Raw genomic sequence first — 23,629 nt, 5'->3', positions numbered from 1 at the left:
AATCCCCAAAGGTTAATCCCCAGAGAACGGTTTTTGCTTTCTTTCGGTCTCTTTCTCTATTCTCTGTACCTTCTAACAACTGTGAACTTGTCTTTTCTATATACATCTCAGTTCCTCACACTTACCTTTCTAGTGCACAATACTCCTTGTTGGATATGGGCAAGATTGATCTTTGTTATTCTTCAATTACCAGGCTTGAGGGTGGGAGTACTTCGCATGTGGGTTTGGGCCGCACACGTGGGTGGGGAGGAAGGGGTCGATTTCGTGCTTTTCTATGAAGGTATTCTATACGCTTTCCTTGCAAACATGCAAAATGATGTTCATACAATGTCTATGGTTACTATACCCTCAGACAGACTTAACTATCATGCCATTACTATTGATCGGTGCAGGATATTGACAATTTACAAACTCTATCATGCCTAACGTATAACCTGAGGACATGAAATACTTGCGGCCTGCGGGACCCTCGTAAATGCAGACACATCCTAGGTTATCTAGAACGCCACAGTGGCCACATAACCATGTTGCAAGAGACTCACCTGGATCCCAAAATCCCACCCCAATTTGCAAGAAAATGGGCTGTCCACAGAGCCTTCGCATCACATTCTACATACGCCAGGGGGTAGCCATTCTAATCAGGTCCACGGTTCCTTACCGGCCGGCTGGCACCATACAAGATTCGGAGTGTTGTTATTGCATCACGTGGGGACACATAGATACATACTCAGTCACGTTAGTAAATTGCTGTGGGCCCAAACTGGATGACCCCCCCCCCCTTTATGACAGACTCTGGTGGTAGGTGATGGACATAGGTTCCACTTAGATCATCTGGAGGGGGACTTCAACACTGCCCTGAACCCGGGCTTGGACATGTCCCACAGCCCCGCTGGCTCTCCCACCGAGGCAGGAAGACACCCAGAAGACATAATCGCCAACCATCTGCTATTCAATGCATGGCGTACACTACATCCTACTCAGAGTGAGGGCACATGTTACTCGTCAGCACATTCTAGCTGGCCTGCATTGACTTCCGGCTCCTATCTAAGGGGTTGTGCACATGGTTGACTGACACTCGACACTTTGCACACACATATTCTGACCATTCCCGATGTTGATATGGCTATTCCCCCAACCCCACCCCCCCAGGAAGATCTCCCCTTTAAGATCCTGGTGCCTCCAGCCCACTAATTTGCTAGATGATTGCTCCCGAGAGGCGATCAGACAGGAGACACAAGATTTCTTCCCTAGGAATCAGGAGTCAGTACCCACGACGTCCTGTGTCTGGGAGGCCTTTAAGGTCACCATTGGCGGAATGTGTATCACTCAGGGGGGGTGGTATCCTCCGAGATATCCAAGGTAGGCTTTGTAAGCTTGATGAAGGTATTAAACTAGTAGACACCCAGGCTGGCACAGATTCATGCGGTAGAGTTCAGGTGCAGCTTTGTGAGCTGATGACTGAAAGAACAGACAGTGGCAAGAGCGTGAACAACTTTTTTTGTCCCGCTTCCATCGGGCCAGAGCATTCGGCGAGGGTGAACGACCTGGCAGGGCTCTAGCTGAAGTGACACGCACTCCCAAATTTTCAAACAACATTTTTAACATTGTAGATTCGACGGGCATAGTATACACACATACGGAGGGTATTCTTCAGACATTCTCGCAATATTACTCTACTCTATGTTCCTCACATAAGGTACACCTGGATGACGCCTCATCCTACCTGGAGGATATCACACTAGGATGGCTCAATGACACACACAGGGAATTTCTAGTGGCGGACATTGAGGAGCACGAGATTCGAGCAGCCAGAATGCACATGTGAAGCTGCAGAGCCCCAGGCACTGATTGGCTACCGGCCAACTTTTACAAATGGTATGCAGACACTCTAGTCCCAATTTCTAAGAAAGTCTATGTTGAAGCCAATCAAGCTGGGATCCTCCCATCTATGATGCATGAAGCAACGATCATTACATTACTCAAGCCCGGGAAAGACCCCACAACTTGTGATGCATATCGGCCACTTTCTTTAACAAATTGTGACGCGAAAATCCTGGCTAAGGTCCTGGCCAACAGGCTGAGCTTACTGATGGAGCGACTGGTCCTACTAGACCAGGCAGGTTTTACACCTGGTAGGGCCACCTCCCATAATTGACACACTCTTTTCGCTCTCTTGCAGGATCTGAACCCAGACCTGGCAGCTGCTGCAATTGTTTTAGACGAGACCAAAGCTTTTGATTCGCTGGAGTGGGATTACATGTTCTTGGTCTTGCGCAGGATGGGATTCCCCCCTCCTCCTCAGGTCCTAGCCCAGATCACTCTGCTCTATTCCTTGCTGAAGGCCACTGTCCTAATCAATGATGATTATTCCAAGCCATTTTTTTTTTTACAGCAGAGGCACCAGGCGGGGTTGTACCCCTGTCACCCTTATTATTTGTGCTAGCTATAGTGTCGCTAGCGGCCAAACTCAGGCAGGATTTTAGAGACTGCGCTCTAAGCTATCTATCCAGGCGCATATTAGTGTGGCTTTATGCTGATGACATTACCCTTTATGTCTGGAACCCCCACACCAAATTAAACCCCGTACTTTGCGAATGTAATCGGTTTGGGGGAATATCTGGTATACAGATTAACTGGGCAAAATCTCAGGTGGTCCCCCTCACCCCCAACACGCCTCGTTGTTCCATGTGTACTGCTGCATTGGAGTATCTTTTCAATGTGTACTGCTGCATTGTGTATCTTTTCAATGTGTACTGCTGCATTGGAGTATCTTTTCAATGTGTACTGCTGCATTGTGTATCTTTTCAATGTGTACTGCAGCACTGCTGCATCTTTTCAATGAGTACTGCTGCATTGGAGTATCTTTTCACTGTGTACTGCTGCATTGTGTATCTTTTCAATGTGTAATGTTACATTGTGTATCTTTTCAATATTTACTGCTGCATTGGTGTATCTTTTCACTGTGTACTGCTGCATTGGAGTATTTTTTCACTGTGTACTGCTGCATTGGAGTATTTTTTTAATGTGTACTTTTGCGTTGGTGTATCTTGCCAATGAATACTTCCATGTAAGAGGAAGAAGCCTTGCGTTGCTGGGAATTGTTCACCTCTGAAATGAAACTTCTCCTGCTACAGCCTGTGTTGTGACTGTTTTGGGCTTGTGTGTGCTCAAAGAGAAGCTTCAGCTGCCTGTGCTGAATGTAGCGCGTGCGTAAGAAATGTTAGCACTACAGCCACTGTGCTGTGTCTCCTGTGTCTGGGAAAAGCTAGCCTGTGCGCTTCTGTGTCAGTTGTGTGGGTAAAGAGAGGTTGTTCTGTTCTTCCTTTTGAAGTACCTGGTCTGTTGTGTGTGTGAAGGGAGCAAGTACTGCTGCTTTATTTTGGTGCCAGTTCTTCAAGTGAGAAGCATTCTGGTGGTGAGACCTATTGTGCGCTGAAGAGATGGCAGAGGGGCTCTGTTCTTGCCATTATCTACCAGGTCCCTCGTTTCAACAGAGAGTTTAGGGATTTGTGACTGGATCAGATCTGGAGGGGGCGTAGTAAGGTATTCTATTGATCCACAGTAATTATTAACTCTGAATTAGAAAAGTTACTGAAATCACTTTCAATTCATACTCATAACGACGTTTCTGTGTCTCTCTGAACATACTTTGCAAGTAATGTGCCTTTTCAACAAAGTGGATAGTAATGATTTATGTTGATTGTATTTTGATTATTATAAGGTTACATGCTGGGATGGTTTAGTAGAAATCAGACTACCCCATTGTTCAAAATAGAAATGGCGCTCCTGCTGTTCAAATGTTAACACTTTTGTATGGGAGGCGACCTGGCACTCCTGCTCTGTGTGTTTTGTGCTTGGTCACTGGGGAATAGTGCACACCGTCAATGTGTCTTGACTGGGCACTGTGGAAATTGGCAATTTAATTTTAGTTTTGTAATTATGGGAACTGTCAATTCGCCCTAAATGGAATACTTTCATAACTTGGGCATATTTACAAGGAATCCTGCATATTGGCAATGTATGATTAGTTGGCTATTGTGGGGACCGGACAGTCAATCCCCTATAGGGGTATTATTGTAACTCACAGTGTATATTTAGAGGTACTGCGGAATCCTCCAAAGCGTATTACTGGGGCTTTGTTGGACATAAAATCAACATCAGATGCTTTACACCAGCATAGTCTGTTCACTACGACACTTCTGAAATTGGGAAAAACACGTTTTCCTTAAATCAGCAATGCCTTTAGACTGAGGCATTGAGGGCTGCCATCAATGTGCACGCAAGGACTTTACGGATACCCGGCAATGTCTTGTTATACATTTTGTCATTGGAGGCGTGTGCTGCCTGGTTCTTGTATGCATTACTAGTGTGAGGAAAGTATGGCAAATGTTGCCATTATATTCAATACTGTGTGTAACATATGAAGTAATGTTTGGCTGACATTGGGGATATTATGCCAGGCTGATTCGGGACACTACCGTATAGACTCATAATGTTGGTCCTATTCTGCTACTATTGACATGACGAGGGTCACTGGAGGACTGTGCTCACCAGTGGTTACTGGTACCAAGCACTGGTCCCACTGTGGTGAGTTGGCATCCGTGTGTAGCAATTACAAACATCATTTAGCTATAAAGTTGAAGTCCTCTTTAGAATTGCCTTAAGAATCTATCTAGGTCATTTGGTGCATTGTCCAAATGTACTTTCAAATGCACATTTCCCATTGTTTTGAAGCACATCTTTACATCCTCCACACCCTCTATAGTGTTATCTTTAAATCCTGGACAGTTTTGACTGCTTTACCAGGCTACAGTGCTATAAACATTCGTTTCCCAAAGAAGCGTTGTTGAAAGACAGACATGCGACGACACTCTGGTCAATATTGAGTAGGCTATACAAACCTCCTTACCAATGTCAGACTTAGAAGCTCATTAGGAGTTTGACAGGACTAAGGGGTATTTTCTTAGAGGACATAACCAGTCAGGAGATCCCCCTCTGGGGAATAGCAACACTTTGGGGCGAATATCCCATAGTATATCAAGTTTCAGTGCCTGGATTGAGAACAAACTGTCAAAAAAACTGTAATTTGTGAACTGATTTAGCACATTTTGCTAGGTTTTCCATGCCAAAGTCGGTGCAGAGAAAACAACACGGAAGTCTGGAACTTCTAAACTCCATTCAGGCAGCAACCACTGTTCCAAAAACACTTGTAATGAGAACCTTAGTTTACTATAACATGCCTCTTCCACCAATTCCTAAACAAAATATTTGGGTAGAAATCACAAAACGTCCACAAAGACAAATTGTCAAATCCTATACAGTTTTAACTGGTACCAACTGGTACCAATGCACACTGAAATATGCAATTCCTTAGGGTACAAGTTACTGCAGTGGCACTGCCTTTTATAAAATACTGTTAATGTTTGTTACAATCCCATTTTTTTTACATATCCTATTACTTTGTATCAGAGTTGATCTCTAAAATTACCTGCTTGACCACTTAAACATTCTAAATAATGAATTGATGGATATTTCTACTATATATTTTATATCTATAAATATTGATAAGCCTATTTTTCTGTTCACCAGAATAGGGCAGGACATGTCTTTAAAAATAATTATGTTACTCTGTTCTATGATATTCAGCCTTAAAATAAAATTTATTCGGAAGGAATATCGATTTTGAGTCAAAGTTCCCTGCTTAGCATGGTTTATAATGTACCATTTCTTATTGCATATACAATAATATTCTTGAGGGAAATTTCCAAATCCGGCGATTTTTTTTAAAAATTGGTCTTTATTGAAAGTTTTACATACCATAAAAGACAACAGTGAGGATCGTGTACATACCAAGTGCAGTGTATAACGCATCTTACAATTATAACCCTCAAAGACAGCAGTCAGGGTCCACAGGGGACACTGTCAGTTAAGCACATATTAACATAGAAGACATAGAAAAAAAATCCCTGTATAAAGTGCTACTTAACCCACATTATTACAGACACAATGTATTTCACAGTGACCCAGTTCCCAGAAAATGTCCAAAATATTTTTACGGAAGGTCCTCAAGATCTTCTTCTAAAATCATCTTTGAGTCTTGTCAATTGTAAGTTAAGGCAAACATGTGCTGTGCTTCAGTTAGGGTAACTTCTTAGTATTAACAATAATTATCCCTGGAGAAAACCACCATAATACCTTGTAAAACTGTCTTCAAACTATATCTAATTCTGATCAAAGTTATTAAATTGTTGTGCCTTAAAAAAGCAACAAAGCTCTGAAACTTCTGCCATGGGAGCAACAGTATGCATCTCCGCAATCCACCGTGAAGGCTAACAACACTGCACTCATTTTTGACTTGAAAAGTTGACAGTTATGAATATGAAGGAAGGGAAGTTAATTATCTAGTTTGCATAGCACCAACATCTTTTTAATACTTAGAACAGCAGCATTCAGCTTACTTTAACCAAATGTAGACGTCTGCAAAATGTGGTGGGCTGGTTCCACAATGGAATAGACAACCCTGCGAGCCAATGCTTTAAAGGGGCCATGCAATATAAACCAATCTGTGAAAGGGGCTGACTAAACACCCCTTTCTGTGTACATGCTTACATGATTTCAACCAATCAGTGAAAGGCACTGACTAAAAAACAATTTTTTATATCTAGAATAACATGGTTGTATGTGTGCGCATTGTGTGGGGCTTGAAGTATGTAGTGGTGGCAACAGAGCTTGTCACAAAGCTCAGCTGTCTAGCAAAACTCTAAAAAGTAAATTGAGAATTTACCACAAAAGGCAAACGGATGCACTACGGTATGAGATTTTTATGATTTAAAAACCCCTTCATACAAAAGTATTCAATAAACTATAGGTTTTGAAAAAAGGGCCTTTTTTAATTTTTCAGCTGTTCTTACTCTATAATCCTAAACAAAATACTTGGTTAACACATATACCATATACACATTTGCATTTATTCAATAGTTTGTATTGTGTTGTATACGCTCAGAGAAAAAGCAAAAATACTTACAGCAGTATGTATACAAGACTGCATACTTTGGACCATGCCAGATTATTTCCCCTTATATTGTCAGCATTCCCAAGGCAGCATCTTCGAAAGGTGGTTCACACCTTTTGAGACTATGTTTTATGGTGTATATAGCCCGCATTCTGGCCTCTCATTGCCATCAATGTACGGTATCTTCTGAGACAAAAAGGTTGATGGGAGGAATAATTGGCAATAGTCTTAAAACACTCGTAAACGCTCTGGGTAGCATGCCAATCTATTTTTGCTCACAATGCTAATCTAGATAGAGGCTCACCTTATGGAAACGAGTACTGACCCTACTCTTCATGGCAAAGGTCTACCCCGAACTCTCATGCAAGGCTACTCTTAAAAGAGTATCCTGTCAGCCAGACTTTGAGGATTCCGCCATAAATCAGGGGTTATGAGCTGTGGCATTAACAGTGTTTAGTGGTTTATGTAGTTTTTTCCAACAGGTGTGTTTTAATAATTGACAGATGGAAATATGATGGAGTTTAATGGGTGTAACGCGGAGTTTTATCAAAGTGTTTGTTGCTGTCGGGGTAAAAGACGCGTCAATTGCCTTGCATATGATTATGGAAGCGCCTCAACTGGAGTTAGTAGTTGTGCTGAAGAGCATTGATATACATCTACAGGATACCTGAACTGTGTTTAGTCGGTCTAAAGAGTTAAGTTTAACTTATTCTGTTGATAGTTCGAGCGAGAAGAATCAGTGGAGTTTGTGTTGCTTTAAGCACATGGATACCCATTTATTTGACATATCTGAGCTGTGTGGGAGGTGTGTTTGGTGTTCTGTCTAAAACTTTATATTGTATGTTGTTTCTAGGTGGTCAGTGCGGTTTTGATCAAGTTGAAATCCAACTATGTGATATATCGGTGCAATTATATGTTTGTGATACGTTCTGTCTGTTGCATTGGGTTTGATAATTATGTGTATTTTGTTAGTGTAAAGTTTTGTCGAGGGTGTGTCAATGCGAATATAGCCATGTCTTCGATATGAGGGATACTTGTGTTTTGTACAGTTAAACCGGTCCTGTAGGATGGTGGGTTGAAGCCGACTGCATTAAAATACATTAACGTGAATATGGTGCTGATATAGTTCATCATGCAACACCTTGAGTGCTCTGTAGCATTTGTAGGTGAACAAAATACATCTTGCTAAAAAACTGTGCATAACCCACAGATAAACAGTACAAAAGATATATAGGAGGTAAAATGTCATTAACACAGAAAAGAAATACAAAACTCAATTTTTAAAGACCACTAATCTGTTGCAACCATGATAAAGAAAGCTGATCAAGTAAATGCTCCTTACTGTCAATGGGCAGGGCAACGTCAGGTGTTGTATGCTCTCCAAGGAGCTATTTTCAGGAGGAACCAGTGTGTCCCTGGTTGGTCTCCATAAAATCTTAGCTAAACCTCTTAATGAGTAATAATATTATTTATATATTGTGTATGTCAACTTCTGAGATCATCCTAGCTCAAAAACGTTTTACAAAACAACTGAATGAAATTTGAATAACATTGGATTGTATTCTTTGTACTGCTGCCAATTTCTTCAAAGCAGTTGAAAACAGGATTGCATGTCACTAATTGGCCATCCACAATTTTAGATTAATAAATTTTGACTACCATAATTTCGGCCTGCTAGGTAGATGTACCATTATTTAAATAATGTTTTACCTTTTAAATTTTGCTTACACTTATTTACTTATTTAATGTTTGAGCATACACCACAAACATCAAAATGTTTATATATATATATATATATATATATATATATATATATATATATGTGTGTGTGTATATATATATATAAATATATATATCAAATCATAACACCTTACTTGTATACTGATCTATTTTGAATTATCTGGTATATTTTTCTTTTAAATATTATACTTTTCATAGTAGTAGTAGTAACAACAAAAAAAGCATAATATATAAATCACATAAAAAAACAGTAGTGCACACTAAAAATACAAAACAATCATATATTACCATTAGCCAAGAGCTACCTTTATATATCTTCCCACTGTACAAGCTACATCAAAAAATGTAATGGCATAAATCAATCAAATTGCATCTCTACTGAGCCCTATACTTATAAATAAGTGTCTCACAGTAATAAAATATATACAAAGAATAAATATATATTAAAATTCTAACTTTGCAATCCACATGAACATAGACCGTCCTCATCCAATAAACCACGTACTGAATTAGTAATTACATATAAAAGGTTGAAGGTTTCATTAAATTTCAATAAAGACATATGCATCTGTGGGTTGACCAGCTCAGATGGATATGGATAGACAGAGTTTTTCAGCCAGGATTCTAGTAAATAACGAGTAGACCTCTTTGTGGCCAAATAACTTAAATCAGTGAGACTAAACTCCCTCACACAAATTTCATTTAGTTCTTTTTTCTAAAGGAACATATGATTCTCAACTATAAAATCCACAATTTTAAATTTTGTGCCCTGGAGCCGGAAGTTGTTTATACCAGAAGCTCAAATTTAGCTTCCATGCCAAGTAATTTCAGGAGTGTAAGCTAGATTCAATTCTTACCGCTTGTATTATTACACCTTAAGGGAGCCCAATTTTTCTTTTTTTAGACATTTTCCTTTGCTCTTGTCCCAGCTTTGGTTAGTACAGAGCGCATAGAAGTTCAGCCCAATATAAGCTTTGTGGAGGGACAATCAACCTGTAATCTGTATAGAACGGCACCAGAGAAGATCCTCCGAAATCCCTTTTAAACTACTTTAGGTCCCCTACTGTTTTCAAAACCTGTCCTGAGACTTCCAGGGACTGTTTGCAATTTAATTAATTAAATATCATATCAAAGTACTTATATGAAGTAACCTCTTCCAAAATTCGAATCCCCAAATTACCAATTAGCAGACTTGCCTTTCACTCCTGAATGCCACTATTTTAGTTTTCTTCAGATTAATAGTTAAAGCACCTGCTACAAAGTAATTATTAAAAGCTTGGCGTTTCATTTAGATCCTCATCTGTATATGGTCAACAATCGCCAGATCATCTGCATACAGGCGACATGGTACATGTGTTGGCCCAATTTTGGGGAGAAGGCCTGGGCCTCCCGCAAGACTGTTGATAGGTCGCTGAAATACATGGAACATAAGGTTAGTGCTAAAACGCACCCTTGCCTCAAACCATTTTCTATTGAGATCTTCCTAAACTGTAAGCCATTCATAGCAAGTTCCACCCTTGCCCAGTTCTCCTGATGAAGTCCTTTTAGAACAGCCAAAAGAAAATTTGGGATATCCACATTCCTTAATTTCGCACAGCCAATATTATTTTTGACTAAAACAAACGCACAGAGAAAATAAACAAAGCAACAGAAAAGGTTACCTGAGGTTTCTATAACCTTCCGACCCATTGCCCACAGACAAAAACAAGGATCGATGGACCCTTTTTAAAACCTCCCTGCTCGATTGGGACAATATCGTTTATCTCTAACCAAATCTTCATATATAACAGGATATCTTTGAATTAAAGCTTTGTACCTACTTCTATCAAATTGATTTTTTGGATAAAATGGATCATTTTTCTTATGAATAAGCTTGATCATCGTACCTTACCAACTATCCGGAAAAATTCTGGTTTCAGTTGTTGAAATAATCACCATTGGAAAAACAAGTAGCCCACCAGTCGGGATTTGTTTTAATATTAATTGCCGGTAAACTGTCCAGACCTGCCGCTCTCATCAAAGTCAGGAAGGATATTAGCCTTATCCTTTTATAGGGAATTACCTGCAGAGAGCTTAACTAGTCCTCATGAAGCCTTCCCAAAACTCCTCTGCATGGGTTATCAGCTGACTTATGAAATATCGCTTATGTAAATTTCGCAAGCTTCCTCTGCTACTATGCACCGTGATGAACAATTCTCTATTATGCAACCTTAATTTTTTTTTAATATTTTTTGCATAGCATTCTTATAATTTTTTCCCAATTTGCTCGATAATACATTTTTCTTTGCCTTCATTAGTGCTACACATTATAATTTTTTGGAAATTATGCTTTCATTACTCTTGTTACTGTCACTTTAATGCAGCTGTAACCCTCCCAAATAAAATATATCGCAAATAAAGTTAGGACGAAATTATAGATTTAAAAATGTGGCGATATACCAGGAAATGCACTGAACACTGATCTGCTGCAAAACCAAATTTGTAACTGAAAATTAAAATGAGTGCATACAATGAGTGAAATATATGATAATGGATTAGTGGCCTGTTTGCTAGTCACTCGAGCATCCTATTTGAAGGTTATATAAGAGGACCCCATACCAGTACAAATTACAGAGGAACTGCTGTTCTTGGTCACGGTTTAGCATTTGGAGAATGTCAATAAGACCATAATTTTAATGGTGCACAACTTAACAGTGTTACTTATAGTCAAGAAACTCAAGTGGGAGCATGAGCCTCTGAGTGCTTGGCTCTGTAATGTGCACAGCTGCCTTTCAGATAGGTTTGTACTATACAAATAGGGCATAATACATAGTCCATATTGCAGAGTAGCACTATGTGTGTTGTGTCTACTCAACAGAATAACGGAGTTGGAACATCCCGCTCTCCCTGGCCACACAGTTACAATGTCATTCTGCTCCAAATTCTTCTACTCTGTAGCTTTTGAATCCACTGTCACATATAAGGGGCGGGGAGAAAGCTTCCTAACCTCAGGCCTAGGTACGCACAGGGCGGAGCCTTAGATGGCACGCCTATCATCATCAAGACAGGTCAACTGGGCAGTTTCTGTTGATGCCTGGCCAATGACCACTCATTAGTCCCGTGGGTTGAATAATAACTGCTGAGTAAGTGCCTCTGAAAGAATGGATCAGAGCAATACCATGAGTCAGGCTCATCTTTGCCAAGATCAATGGCACAGTCAATTTCTACTTGCCCAACTTCAGTAAAGGTGTAAGGGACCGCCCAATGGAGAAGCATTTTTTCAAGAACAACAATTTAAAATCAATATCAAGACTAAAGAGAGAAAGGACTAGAAGCACACAAGAATAAGTGCATAGAAGCTCTTTAACAGAAATGAAAAGTGGTTTGAACAGACAGCCCAGCTTTGCAAGACAGTACATGACTGACATCGCACTCTATTTTCTATTTCTTTCACTAAGGCTGCAGAATTCCAACACATATTTTCTACTAGCTATAAAGAGCTTTTGGTAAGGGCATTGGCATGTATATATCACAAATATAGCCAGGCAGCTAGACAGCAGTGCATGTACATAGAAGTGAGTAATGATTAGAGATCATGTTCATAACTGGGGCAGGATGTGGGGACCACAGTGTTGACCCAAGTCTGTCAGATCGTTGAGGTTGCCTAGCTATGCAGTACAGTAATAGATATTGGTTTGAAACACAGATAACTCATACTGACTAGTGTGGAGTCTGAATGCCCCAGACTCAGCCCAACCAGCTTACCAATAGCAGGCTCAATAAAAGAGTCTGCCCAGTGGCTGCGTGGAGGGGGCCAGGAAAGTATCTGTTCTCAGCTTGCAGATCATAGACTGGCAGTCCAGCTTCACCAGTTCGTCAACTTTTCAGAGGTAAGCTGGCATGTGACAAAATGTCCCTTCTCTATCAGACTTTCAGAGTTGATCTTAAAATATTGGTGATTAAAGACATGCGAAGAGGCTGGAGTCGGGTGCTGGGCATATAATTAATGAAGGTGGACTCTGGGGCACACATAAAATGGAGGAGAATAGATCGTAGCCACGTGCCTGAAATAACAAACGAGCAGGGGTGGTGGATTGGACTACTTACCCCCAAACAACAAATGGAGGAGTAGGAAGCTTGGGAGGCTGGGCACCTGCCACCAAACTGGGTATAGGCAACTTAGGCAGTGACCATCTTTTCAAAACAACAAGTGGAAACCAGGTTCTTTGGACAAGGATACAAAAAAAGAAATCAGAGGGACCAGTCACTTATTTAGAGATGGCACATGCCAAAGGAACAGATCTGGTGTGATGGACAAATATATTGTGTAACACCCAATTGCAATATGCACAAAATGGAAAACTGAGATCCAACTGTTCTAAATGGAACAGGCGTCCTGAGCAAGTGGCTGCCTACCCACAAAGAGGTGCAAACAGTTTTGCTAGGTTATGGCCTGCACCTGAATTCACATCGGATCACTTGCATATTAGCACAACTCCTGAAACAACGTTGGATGCATTAGGTGTGTACATTGGCCCCAAAATAGACCCTGAGATGGTGGTAGGCTTGTAGGCCGGAGATAACCATCCTTCCCCCACCAAAGGCTGAGGTGGCGAAAGGGTAAAAGGCGATGCCAGTCATGACCCTCTCAGCAACCATCATTTATAGAATAAGTAAAAGGGAAATGAAGCCTTGTTGAAAATAACTGTCAACAAACTTAAATGTCATAACCGTCAATGCTAGCAATGTTTTAATTTTGATTATTTATTAAAAAACTTATGATTTTTCGAAGAACATGCTTAAATTGAAGCTCATAAACAAATTCCTTAAAATTCCCACATACCATACTAATAGTAGGATGCTTTTTCATATGTTTACTGTGCACTGTTATCGTATGTACATTTCTGTAAGATTTAGATCATATTTTAGCGTGTGTGTGTGTGTATATATATATATATATATATATATATATATATATATATTACCTACTGGCGGTCGCCAGTAGGTAGTTATAGTTAGGACCACGTTTCCATAGGAAATCCGCAACATTCTATTTTGAATAACTTTGGCGCCGGTCCACGAATCCTCGCAAAATTTTCAAAATAGGTGGGGCGCTACGCTCCGCTCCTACCCTGAAAGTCTCGGGGTGATTCGGCAAGCGGGGGCCGAGAAAAAAGGGGGGTCCCAAAACGCGTTTTCCCCATGCATTTTTCCATAGGACCTATATATATATATATATATATATATATATATATATATATATATATATATATATATATATATTTTCTCACCTGACTTGTCTCTGAAATTAAATGTTCCTAGAGAGTAACAAAACTCAAAATTCCCTTCTTGCAAAGAATGTCCTCCAGTCCCTTCGATTTCTATAAGAACCTCTTGCCCTGCTTGTCACACATAATTAGGGGCCACTGGCTGTTTCAGTGCTCCTCGAGCAATTCCTGTAGGTTCCAGGAAAACAAAATGCCACCGGGGAGGTGATCCTTTATACAAACCCTTCTCGAAGGAAATCAAGGACATGTTATCCAATTCCGTTGCTGCACAGTACTGTTGAACGACAAGGGCAAAACTAAAACAGAGTCTAAATCAGTAAAGAGTTCAGCAGCTTAATACAACTAATACAAATCCACCAAAGGGAAAGGAGCAAATTTGTTGCTGTCTAACTGAACAGCAGACGTTCTTGCAATAACATTTGCTCACTTGTTAAATTAAAATTGTGAACAATATGATATCCAATGACTTTACAGCCAGCACTTTAAATATGTAAATTAAAAATCGTTGAGTGATTTGATATCTCTATTTCTATTTCAGACACAATGCACCAATAACTTAGTTTCTGTCTCTAGAACAGACTTGAATTTTATAAGAGCCGATCAACTCATTAAGTACAGAAATCTGACCTAAATGTTATGTGAACTCTTCACATCTGATTGCAGATTTGGTGGGATGTGTCCTTTAGAACAGACGCTGACTAATCACGGGCCACGCAATGAGGAAATGTTTCATTGATCACTGAGGCAAGCAAAAATTCTAGAGTGCAATGGAAAGAAGACCAGATGTGGTTGCAGAGTGTGAAGCACTGTTATGACGAGCAGACAATGAGATCTCACTTCGGCAGTGGTCCACAGATTGCAGAAGTCGCTCTGTCCTTTGCAGCGTTCAGGAGGCATACTCCTACGTTTGTCCCAGCAAGCAACCACCTCCCCTTGTAAGCTACTTTAACTCTCTATGTACATTCTTCAATCTCGAAGGGTCATCAAGACCACTTCAGCTAGTGTGTTACTTTTAATCCTATTTCCAACACTTTTTCTTAAATTCCTTTTCAGTCCATGTCTACAAAAATCCTACTTTCGCAAGAGGCTCCTGGTCATACTTTCTTTGAAGAAACAGAAAGTGACAAGTCTGGTTCCTCCCAAACAATCACTTTCTAATCTGTCATGCTTCCTTTTGTATCTACTTCCACTGGCAGCCCCTCCATTAGGGCGGAGGAGAGCCGTCCCCCTGCCACCATGCTAAAAAAAAAAAAAACGATAATAAAATGGGTTTTAAACCCATTTTATTATCGTTTTATTTTATTCCTTGGACCTGCACTCAGGACTCTGATGAGCCCTGGGGGCGGGTCCACGGGATGACACTGCTGGTGGGGGAGTCGTAGTGCACGCCCTTCACTGCGCATGAGGTTTTGGCTAGCCGTCTTAGTCCAGACATAACCCTCATGCGCAGTGAAGCTCTCTCCAGCCCCAGCTGTGTTGCTGAGGCTGGAAAGAGCAGGCACAGGCTCCCAGTCTGCCTGGGAGAGCAAGTTGCCAGCGCTCAGGCCAATCCCGACTCCGATTTCATGCAGCCTCAGGATTGGCCACACTGCAGTCTGGGTGCCTGTGCCCAGAAGCAGAAAGAGCGCGGTGCGGCAGGAGACGGCAGAAGGGAGTTCAGGAAAGTTTTTTTAATTTTTATTTTTTCATCTCGAACCACCCTCTCCCCTCCCAACCGCCCTCCCTCCTCTGGCCCACCCCATCACTTTGGCTACTGCTTGCTTCCTGTTTAACCCTATAAATTGGATCTTGAACTCTCAGTACAATGGACTGAAAACACTCCAATATGTGTGGTAGAGGGTTTACCACCTGGTTACCTGCTTCTAGAATCCTGCCTCTGTTCATGTAGACCTGCTCCATCTCCTGGAATCCAACTCCAGTTGGATTCAGTCCTATCTACTCTAGATTTTGGGAGTGCCTGCTACCTCAAAAATTCTCTACTTTGGATATCCTGTCTGTCTGGACATTTTTTATTATGAATGTCTTCCCCCTCCCACTCCTCCCCCCACACCTCACCCCAATCATTGCTGCCTTAAATAGATACCTGTTGCTTCCACATGATATTCCTAGGTGTTAAAGCAACAAAATGGGTACAGGAAGGAGTCGTCCTTCTGGCAGCTTTGATTAGAGAAGAGGGTGCAACCGTTGCTTCAGTGTTTGACGGATTGCGACACAAACAACTCCTTGACCCAGATACTAATATAGATCTTTATGCAGGAACTTGAAGAAGCCTTACAACAAGAAGCTCAAGTCTGTAACAGCTTATGAAGCAAGAACGTAATCTCAGTAGACAGTGGCTGCTCACGGTCTTCCTGTGGTTAGTTCAAGTACTCTTCAATTTTTGGGAGATCTAACTATACTTAAGAAACTTCTAGGTTCTCTTCTGGTCCACATATTCCTTTGTCCAGCTCAATTTGAATACCTCCAAGACTGTATACCTTATTGTCAGTCATTCTGGGGCAGGCTTACCTTGGGCCACTCCAATAGTTGGATAATTATTCTACCTTCCCAAGTTCATTAAAGTTTTTGAGAGGCCTGCTAAAGAATACTCTGCTGAAGAGGCACTCTGCGACACCCAGCAATCGGATACTGATGTGCTCTCTTATACAACCTATTTTCAACAGTTTTCTACTGAAAGCACCTGGGTGGAAAGAACCCAGCTGACACTTGGCGGAAACTCCAGGAAGAGATTAAGGGTGAATTGGTGCATAAAGCTCGACCATGGTCCTTGTCGAAGTTAGTACAAAAGGGCCACATAACATTGTCTGCTATAACGCAAGAATGAGACACAGAAGATTTGAGGGCTGGTCTGCTTCAAGTGTCTCAAGCCTTCTACCCTCAGACGAATAAGTTGAGATCTGCAGATAATAAAGTATTTAAAAAACCAAGATTAGATTTGCTAGGAGACCACTGTCTGAAGCCCAAAGAGACTGCAGGAGAAGTGCTGGCCTACTCCTTAATGTTTGCAAGATGCTCATTTGGTCACAGCTTACCCTATTAGCCCGTAATAAGGGAAAAGTTAGAACATTTGTAAGGGAGAACAAGATGGGTGGTTAATGGCTCCGTTTTGTTGAATCGTCTCATAGAGAATCCAAGTCTCAATTATTCCTTCTGCTAGTCTCTCTTTGTTGTGTCTCAGGTTCCATCACTGCTTAATAGGGGTGCTTGTGGAATGTATGTTCGTGATAAATGGGCCAGAAGAATTAAATTCCATGAGTTTCAAAGAAGATGTTGGAGCATGTACAGCCTGTTAATGGAACACATTCAGCCTCCTGGTTAAGTAAAGGGAAAAAAACAATGTCATTGATGGTTTCTTTTGGAAATAATAAAGAAACATTATCTTTGGGTAGTAACTCTTCTCTTAATTGTGCAGTAATATTTTGGTGTACTGTGGCTACTTAGTCACAATCGGTATATTAACTTGGCTACCAGAACAACTTGCATGTCTTCTCAATTGTGACATGAATAATGCCTTTCTTCTAGAGACTATTAGGCTCCTATTGACGAAATCAAGGCGAGTCGAAGAATGCTACTATCGCTTTGGTAGCACTGATTCAAGCAACAATATCAAAATGATGCTGATGTTTTTAAAAAGCCAATCAGGGTTTTCTCTAACATCACATACAGAATTTGATTGCACCATTGCCATTGAACCCGAGGCTTACAGTCTTTGTCTGAGAAAGAAAGACACTTAAAGAATAGGTCTGGGAACATATACAGAATAAATTAATAGTTTTATTTTCTTCCCCAGAAATGTCTTCATTGTTTTTTGTCTCAAAGAAATGTAATAAATTATAACTCCCTATTGATTATCGAGGGCTCAATAAGGTCACAATCAAGGCTAGATGTACCTTCTGGAAAGTGTTTGAGGTGCCACCATGTTCGCTAAGCTTGATCTACAGGGAGTTTATCATCTACTTAGAACAAGATCTGCAGAAGAATGGAAGACTGTATTCCATATTCCATTTTGGTATTTTGAATATCAGGTCGCGCTTTGTGGTTGTGCAAAGTCCCAGCAATGTATCAAAGATTCTAGGATCACATATTCACGGATATCTTGAACCAATATGTGGTAATGCACCTAGACAATGTACACATTTTTTGTCAGAGTCCTGTTGACCATAAAATGCATGTCACTTCAGTTCTGGCCAGGCTGAGATGACACCATCCCTTTTGTAAAACTGAGAAATGTAAGTTGAAACGGAACGACTGATTATCTGGTTCGAGTCCCCCCGTTGACTTAACATCCTATGATTCTAAGACTCAATTAATCTCCCTGTACCTTAAAAAAAAACTACAAATATCTCATCTTGTGCAGTGTAATCTGATGTTCAGTAAAGCACTCTAATGTCCTTAGGCCAAGTTGACCTATATAAAACTGCATAAATAAACTAACATCTGGGTTTTCTTTTAACATCACAAGACATTTATTTGGATGCAAAACATTTTTGCAATTATTGACTAACCAACTCCAACCACAGTCAAATAAATCAAATGTTTTTTTTGGTTTGCTACTTTTTATGGTCAATTTATTGTAGTTTGTTTGATATCACAGTAACATCTTCAGAGCTCTCAAGAATGAAAATTTAATGAATGCAGTTTCTTGCCATGAGGCAGCAGAGCAAGCTTGCCAAGATTTAACAAGCGACTTCCCCAAGTGCCGATTCTACTGCATCTGGATCAAACAAAGGAATTTGTTAAAACTGATGCTTCCCATAGATCACTGGAGCAATTTTGATGCAGAAACAAGAGGATGAAAATTTAGAACATCCAATATGTTGGCTTCCCTACATTTTTTCTCTCTGTGAATTAAATGATTCTGTTCTTGAGAGGGAATTCTTGGCTGTAAAATATGCCTATCAGGAGTGGTAATATTTGCTAACTGGGACCCGGGAGCCTTTGAAATAAAGACTGTTCACAAGAATCTTCTGTGTGTCTCTGCGACATACAGTTTCATAACAGCAAACAGGGATGTTGGACATACTACTTCTCTCCCTATGGTTTTTCCTTCAGTTCCATACCGGGATCTCTCTTGCTTCTGGCAGTTTTGACAAAAGAAGAATGAGAAACTGTTGCGTCCAGACAAGTGCTCACCACTATGAAAGAGGGTGTGATCAAAGGAACCCCTTAACTTGGAGAGCGGCCAGGGGAGATAAACTGTTGGCGTGCAATCCCAAGGAAAAGCATAGCTTACAAAGGGAAACTTGAGGTTATCAGCTTTTGGAGCTCTGAAGGAGCCTAGTGAATCAAGGAAATAAGGCATTGGGTATATATTGCCCAACTTAAAATGGTACGGGCCGGGGCCATCTTGCAAGGGAGTTGGTAAAGTGCTTCAAAGCCTCAGCTAGCTAACATAAGAGTTTAGTAACCAGTCTACAATAGGTCTAAGCAAAATAAGCAAAACTTAAAAGAGAATGATTGGATTTCCTTACCCAGAGGAGGTGTACTGCCTTATACAAGTGGTACATGGGAATATTAGGTCCTACCGCTTCCTAAGGGCTACTGTTGGTAGATAAGAAGGTATGGAAAGGATTTTTAAGAACATGTTAATTTTTAATACTAAAATTGATAAACTCCAAGAGATGGTGACAGTTTTCAAACAAAAAGTAACAGACTGAAGCCTGAGTGCAGGAAAGACCAGGCGACAAAGATTAAATAGAGGCAGACCTAACCTCAATGCGAGATGGAGCAATCACAGTCTTGAGTTAAGCGGATTGTAACCTGAAACTGATGGAAGACTATAGGACAGCTAAAAATGTAAGGGAACTTGTGCCAGGATGCACTGGGAACCACTCGTACGGACTTAGTTAAGGTCAATTGGGGGTTGAACACTTCTAGAGCACTGGATTGAGAGCCCCTTAAAGTGGTTATGAGGGGGGATGGAATAGGTACTACCTGTGGGGTCTGGAGACTGCTGGAGACGGATCTGGTAAGGCAGGTGCACCACCTGACGAGCTCCAGGGATCTGACCAATCCTTGCCGGATCTCTTGACTGGGGGAGAATGTCTGCATTGTCAGCATTCCGTCCATCATTTGTTTGTTGTAACGCAATCCTTGCCGGAGGCACAGACTGAGGAACTTCGGCTCCGTAGAGGGGTGTTGAGGCTTTAGGACTCTCTAGATAGATGCACATTACGCACATACCATCAGCGCCATCACAGGGAGGGAGACCAGTCTGGTAGGTTGCTAGCATGGATTCTTAGGGGGGAGGAGATCCTCCCTGTTCTCCATATTTGCTCGGTGGATGGGGAATTGGTAACTGCTGGTCAGGCTATCTTGGATTTCTTTGTTGGACACCTCTGGCGGGTGTATCGGGCAGATGGGGTGAGGCACGAGGGGCAACTGAACAATTTTTAAATATGGTGGGGCTGTCCACTCTCACCGCGGACCTGGCACAGGAATTGGAGAGGAAGATCACAACAGAGGAGCTGGGTGAGGCCATTAAAGCCTTAACAGATCTAAGGACCCTGGTGAAGATGGATTCCCCATGGACTTTTATCAAATATATTCCACAGTACTTAAGGATAAACTCCTGGAGGTGTTTCAGGAGGCGCGTACGGTTGGTGTTCTTCCGGCCACCATGAGGGAAGGGATCATTTGCCTTATGCGTAAGCCAGGTGGGGATGGGAGGGGATCATTTGCCTTATTCCTAAGCCAGGTGGGGATGCCGCGGAACTCTTGAAGTATAGGCCACTGACAATGCTGTAATCAGATGTCAAAATGTTATGCAAACTGCTTGCAACCACACTGGTAGGGATCATACAGGGGTTGGTGCATGCAGATCAGTGTGGCTTCTTGCCAGCATGTAACACTGCTTTCAGTTTGTGCAGGCTCACTCATGTGCTCCTTGAGACCCCCGGGGATGATCGGGCAGTTGGCTCTAGTGTTGCTAGACTTAGAAAAAGCTTTTGAAATGGTTGAGTGGGCATACTTGCAGGCAGTGTTGGCACGGTATGGGCTTTGGGCCTGTGTTTCGTGGCTGGGTGCATCTTTTGTACACTGGTTGCATGGTGCGTGTTCTTGTTGGTAATGACCTATCGGAGCTGTGGGTGGTTGGGCAGGGTACGAGGCAGGTGGTCTCCTTTTTGCTCTCGTTATAGAACCACTCGCCTTGTTATTGCGTCAGAGGCTGGGGCACTGGGGGATTCAAGTTGGGTCCTCCCTACATGTGGTTTCATTATATGCGGATGGCGCCTTAGTCTACGTTCATACTCTGAGTCACTCTATACCGATTCTGATGGACTTGCTCACTGCCTATGGGCAGGTGTCAGGTTTAAGGTTAATGTTCCAAAGTCACTGCTATTTCCATGGAGGAGTTTGATCGGGGTACCTTGGGATCGGTTACCGGAGCTGGGGCTCCATCGGGAGACTGAGGGGTTCCGGTATCTGGGTATGAGGGTAGCTCACAATGAGTCCACTTTCCGACGCCTAAATATTGATACCCTGCTGGAAAGCTTGAGGTCCTCCGTTTCTGGTCTGGACTCCCCCCGTGTGTGATGGGGCAGGTGCGAAGAGGTTTTTCAGAACGCATGGTTTACGCTATGGCCAGATTTTTTTCGTCCATTGGACAGCTTGCTCATCTCCCTGGTGTGGGTGGGATAGCGCATTAGGGTTGCGCTCTCCATACTTAAATGTGACTTGGAGGACTGTGGGTTGGCCCTCCCGGACATTCGGCATTATTACTATGCTGCCACACTGCAGCACACGGCAAAACGGTTAACAGACTCCGACAACTGGGAGAAGAGATTATATGTGAACATGTTGGGGGAGACACTCTTGCACAGTTAATAATAAGAGAGGAGGAGGAGGGGTCGTTCTGACCACAAGGTGCCTTACCTGGTGTGCCAGACTGCGAGGGTATGGGAGACGGTGGTCACTAGAGTGCCATGTAGGGCCCTGTTCGATAGAGAGATTAACCTGTGAGACATGGCCCCATTTCAGGCAGTAGACAACAATATGTCCATGGACTTGAGGAGGTTGGGGGGGAGGGGTGCAGTGGTGGGGAATCTGTATACGGGGGAGGCCGTACATTTCAGGAGGCACAGGAGACCTTGGGGTGGGCCAGGGACACTTTCTTTACTATGCAAAACTGGAGTGTGTTACGAGGAAGGTATGGGCTGGGTTTCTGGAGCTGCCTTGACCCTCACATGTGCTGGGTGGGTCGCAAGATGAGGGAGATGGGAGACATCTCACTACTTTATTCTATGGCGCAGTATGGGCAGATATGGAAACCACGAGTGCGCTGTGCGGGTGCTTGGGCAGAGGACCTGGGTGAGCCTATTGCGAATGCGGTTTGGACCAGTGCCCCCGGATTGGTGATGAGGGTAACCCCACAGGTTCAAACTGTTACATTTTAATTTTTTGTATCACAAATATATGACCCCTAAGCAGCTGAATAGAATAGACCCCTCGAGGGGGTGCTGGATGTGTACGTTGTGGGAAGTAGGGGCTACATTTCGCCTGGATCTGTACAGGGTTGCTGGACTTTTGGAAGGAGGTGGTACCGGTTATAGTAAGGGGAACAGGTCTGGAGATTCCCCATACACCTTTGGCTTGTCTTTTGGGAGTGATGGTGAAGCCCAGGAGTCCCAAGATCCCTTACAAGCTTCCTCTGCTTGCGTTGCTTCTGGCTAAGAAAAGGGTTGCCATCAGGTGGATGAGTGATAGACTGCCACAATTGAGTTTATGGCACAGGGACCTGTGTGAGTGGCGGGCTGCAGAGAAGGCCCAGATGCACCTCACGCATATTGATGAAAAAGCTGAGGATGATATCATGGCCTGGGGATTGATGCTCAAAGCCTTTAACGAAGACGGAGACTCTAGCTTGGAGAGGGTTTGGATGTTGAGGAGTGATGGATAGATACTGCCCTGTGCGAGCCAAGTTGGCTTAATATGTCAAGATCAGCCCTCTTGATAGCTCCATGTGGTGAGATGATGCCTTGGAAGCGCTGTTTCGCTCTTCTTATTGTGTGCTATTCATGACTTCAGTGCTCTGCTTGTCCCTGTATCATTCTAGATGTGGAGTTGCGGGCTGGACGTGAGTGGACAATATATTTGTCGAACCGTAATGCGTATTTTATTGCACTGCTTGTTCCTTTCTTCTTTTATGTTCAGTTTTGTTTGAGAAAATCAATAAAACAAAGTTGATAGAGGGTGAGGGAACTGAGAGTACCAGAAGATGCAGGAATGTGACCTGAACAATTTCCTAGTAACCTAGATGGCAAAACCTCTCTAATTATTCAAAGAGGAGCTTATGGACAGAACATGTTCATGCTGTTAACTGATGATGCCCCTATGGGCTTCACAAAGGAAGACAACAGGCTCTACAATTATCATGGTTGTGAACCATTAAGACCGGGAGGAGATCATTCGAGAAAATGCGTGGCAAAAGGCGAAGTTAGAAATAGACAGGCACCCAATTCACCAATTTCCAGAAACTTTCGAACACACAGATAAAAAAAAAAGAGCTTGAACTGTTTTAACAGGAATTCACATTGCACGAGCTATGCAAGAATACAACCATCTTACTCACTGCTCAAATGTGCTTCAGACAGAAATTTGTTTGAGGCCA

At 42.1% G+C, this 23,629-nt stretch overlaps 1 protein-coding gene across 1 annotated transcript in view; it reads right to left on the bottom strand.

Moving 5' to 3' along the window:
• SLC38A6 (solute carrier family 38 member 6) overlaps positions 1 to 23,629 on the bottom strand; it is a 393,044-nt gene that overhangs the window by 267,082 nt on the left and 102,333 nt on the right. The window lies entirely within an intron of this gene.

This window comes from Triturus cristatus, chromosome 9 (assembly GCF_964204655.1).
Source record: "Triturus cristatus chromosome 9, aTriCri1.1, whole genome shotgun sequence".
NCBI classification, from domain to species: domain Eukaryota; kingdom Metazoa; phylum Chordata; class Amphibia; order Caudata; family Salamandridae; genus Triturus; species Triturus cristatus.
This window is presented reverse-complemented; position numbering and strand designations above follow the sequence as displayed.